General features: G+C 28.5%; 1 non-coding gene across 1 annotated transcript; it reads right to left on the reverse strand.

Annotated features, from left to right (window-relative positions):
- Window positions 1-3,409: 3,409 nt before the first annotated feature.
- On the reverse strand, window positions 3,410-3,570 carry LOC113784236 (U1 spliceosomal RNA). The gene has a single exon (XR_003470257.1). It is a non-coding gene; the product is annotated as a U1 spliceosomal RNA (small nuclear RNA).
- Between the last annotated feature and the right edge of the window lie 200 nt (window positions 3,571-3,770).

Consider the following 3,770-nt stretch of genomic DNA (forward strand, 5'->3'; position numbering starts at 1 on the left):
AAGTGAGGAACATCAAAGAGTTTTAAGAAGAATGTTTCAAGTCTAAAATATAATAAAACTAATATAACTACTAATCTACTTACAAAAAATATGCTTCGACTATTAATAATGATATTGAATATATTATTATTAATAGTTATTTTTTTGAAATGTGTCGAGATGCTCCAGTTCCAATTTTTTGTCTGTTGATACAGATAAAATATTTTAGAACACAAAACAACATATAAATATATATTTGTAAAAGTGTTTTGTCTAGCTGTATGGACAATTTATAGTTAGTTACATAGGCGAAGATAAATGTATCGATGACACAAATTTTCCAACAAATGAACATATATGGTTTTGTGAGATTGGATTCATATATGATTTTGTGAGATCGAATTCATATATGACTTCGTGAGATGGAATTCATACTTGCAAATGATTATGGAACATTTGGGATGAGATAACGTTAATATGACTTATTTTGTTGCCATAGATATGTAAAGTTAGAATTGGAGGAGCCAGAAATGCTGATTTGAGTGAGAAGATGGTAGAATTATTTTTATGATGAGCTTTTTTGAAAGGGTTTTTAACTTATGTATATGATGTGCGAGATGTAAAAGCTAAATTGAGAAATAGAAGACGTGAGATAAATAGTAGAGACATATGAAGGGTGCCACATAAGAATATAAACGATGTGGCGCAAATGCTATGATGTGGCACATAAATGTATGACGTGTCATTCAATAGAGTTGAGATTATATTTAAATATATTATAATAGATGTAAATGTCTGCTTTGGAGATGTTCCATTAAGTTTTGGCATAATAAATGGACATATAATATTGAAATCCTAGTTAATATGCATTAATCTTTCAAAGGACTTTTCATTGTTCAGTGATGAACACTTTAAGGAATAAAAATGATTTAATCCAATTGTGGCAAGTTAGGAAATTACCAACTTATTCTGGAAGAGACACTGTTGAATTGATGTTAGCCAACATTTCCTATATACAAACCAATATAATATATAAAAAAATATATACTATAAACTATGAATCGTGTCTGATGTCTTACTATAAATTATGAATCAACGTAGAGTTGAAAGAAGTAACCAAACATACGAAGAATTTCTAACCCTACATCTCCATATCTTTCTGATGCACTTTCTTGCTACTAAGACACCACTTGGTGGACTAGTCAACTCCATCTGACATTTACTACGAAGCAAGTAAGAAAAATGAATGAGTCCAAAGTTTAATCTCACTTTAAATGTTCCTCTTACATTATAATTAATCTTGTTACTTTGCATTTGCTTTTGAAGTTTCACACCAAGATCCTTAGGCAAAAAAATCAAACTTGATATGAAGTGTAATGATTGTAACCTACTATTCCTTCTTCGTTGTGTGAAAGGTTGAATTGATTGTGCTGATATGATCACATCTGAAAAGAAAAGCTCGACGTCCAAAGACTCAAAACTTACATCAATTTTGGTGTTGGGATTGGTGAAATTTGCAAGGAGGGTGAAGTCACCATTGAATTATTGAGGTGAGTCAAAGTATACAACATTGAGGTTTGTATTAGAGATGTCAAATGTAGGGTTTCTTGGTTTGATGGCTAAGATGATTATTAAAGTTGTTACTCCAAAGAAAATTAGTACTAGGCTGAATATGAGACATAATATTGCTGCAAACCATATTATTAGATTGGTCCTTTGAAATCTAGGTTGTCTTAGTTTTAGTGGCCTTCTTAACTTTGTTGTTGTTATTGATGATTTTGGTGTATTTGATTCTTGACAAAGTTGGTCTAAAGGTTGTTTTGATATGACAATTTTGTCTAGAGAGATTGGTTTGGTTTTATTTGTTGTTGGAGGCAAAGGTGGAGGTGGAAGGGCAAGCTTGTTTTAGAGTGAAAAAGTTCACTCTCATGCAAAACAATGAAGAAGTGATGAATGTGGAGATTAAGATGAATATGTTATTTTATTTTAAAAAGAGTAATGGGGTTATGGGTTAAGGAAAATGGAGGTATTTTTCTTAACTTACATTTTTTTAAAAATCATATATGTTTCTAGAAGTGTATTTTCAAACGACATATTTGTTTGAAAATGTAAAAACCATGTTAAGGTGGATAAAATTCTTCCTCAAAGGAAAATGAACCAGGGAAAAGAAAGGTTTAATTGAGTAATAGTAAGTGGGGACAATGTGTTTTTCTAGGTATTAGCAAAAGGTGTGAGGTATATGTGAAGGTAAAGTTGAGGAACATTATGGTAATGTTTGAGAAAGTTATAAATAGTAAAGAATGAATTGAATAGAACCCACGTATTCTTTATTACTTTTATTTTAAGGTTTTATTTTTAAAGGTAATGCCCATCTAATTTCTCAATTTTTCAATTTTTTTATTGGATTTTAGTTTTTCATAGTATATTTTATATTACATATGTTTAGGAGTAGAGATGCAAAATCAAATGAATGAATCAACATTTACTATAATAATTTTGACACAGGTCAAATGTAAAATTTGTAAAGTGTACATTAATAATTCAATCAAGATGGAGCATGATTATACTTTATGACTATTGTTTTCCCATGACATTAAAACTATGTACGTGGGATTGTTTATGCTCTAAGGAAGCATATATTGCAGCTAGAAATCGATAAAATATATACTAAAAAACTTTTATTTTATGAATTATTTTTATTGAATTTAATTCTATTTAAGAAGTGTCAGATATTAAATAGGAGTATTTTTTTCAATTGGGATTAGAATGTTCACCATATTATAAAAGTATCGATCCTTTTATTAGACTTAACACTGTTGATACTCAAAATTGTTTGTATTCAGTAGATAAAAGAAAATTAAATAGTAAATAAATTATAAAGTTGCTAAAATATTTATTCGATGATTTATTTGTTATAAGTAATTTATTTAATTTATTTTTTGACAATATTATAAGTAATTTATTTGGTCCACTCAATTTATTACTTGAACACATGATTTAATATGTATTTCTTATGTCGAAAATAATTTTAAACCCAAAGATTACAATGTTGCTAAAATCTAATCACTACTGCTATATCAATCTTCGTTGATAACCATAATTTTGGATACATAAACATCTTTGTTTAGTCTAAATAAATAGTATAATATGAGAGAGTAAACTTTAATTGGATAGAAACTGTAAACATTAGATGGATAGAAACCATATTTGTTTACACAAACTTTCTTAAACTTTGAACCATTTAGTTATTCACTAAAACATTATAATTATAAATACATTAATCCATTAATTTATAGAATCAAACTTTTGACTAAATTGAAAGGAGCTACACGAACGCAAACCCCTATTACCACAAATTATGACATAAGCTCTCTAAAATATTATAATTATAAATACATTAATTTACAAAATCAAACTTTTGATTAAATTGAAAGGAGTTGCGCGAACGCAAACCCTTACTACCACAAATTATGACATAGACTCTCCTTCTTGAGGAGACCTTAGACTGATATCTCTCCAAAGTGCAATGGAGGTCACCAACTTAGGCCATTGTTCTTCTTGATCAACCATTGACCTTGTCCAAGTAAGTATGTAATAATGTTGCTAATCATATTTACTTTATACATTTGTTTCAGTTAATTACATTAAGTAGTTTCCAATGTGGGACTCAAATAGGCACACTATTTTACAAATTCTCATTAAGATCATATAGTAGTATAAACTTTGAAATGTCTTTATAACTTGATCCATTTTGTTTGTGTTGTACTATATTTTATATGTTTTTATTCAAT

The sequence above is a fragment of the Cicer arietinum genome, chromosome 8 (assembly GCF_000331145.2).
Source record: "Cicer arietinum cultivar CDC Frontier isolate Library 1 chromosome 8, Cicar.CDCFrontier_v2.0, whole genome shotgun sequence".
Lineage (NCBI taxonomy): Eukaryota > Viridiplantae > Streptophyta > Magnoliopsida > Fabales > Fabaceae > Cicer > Cicer arietinum.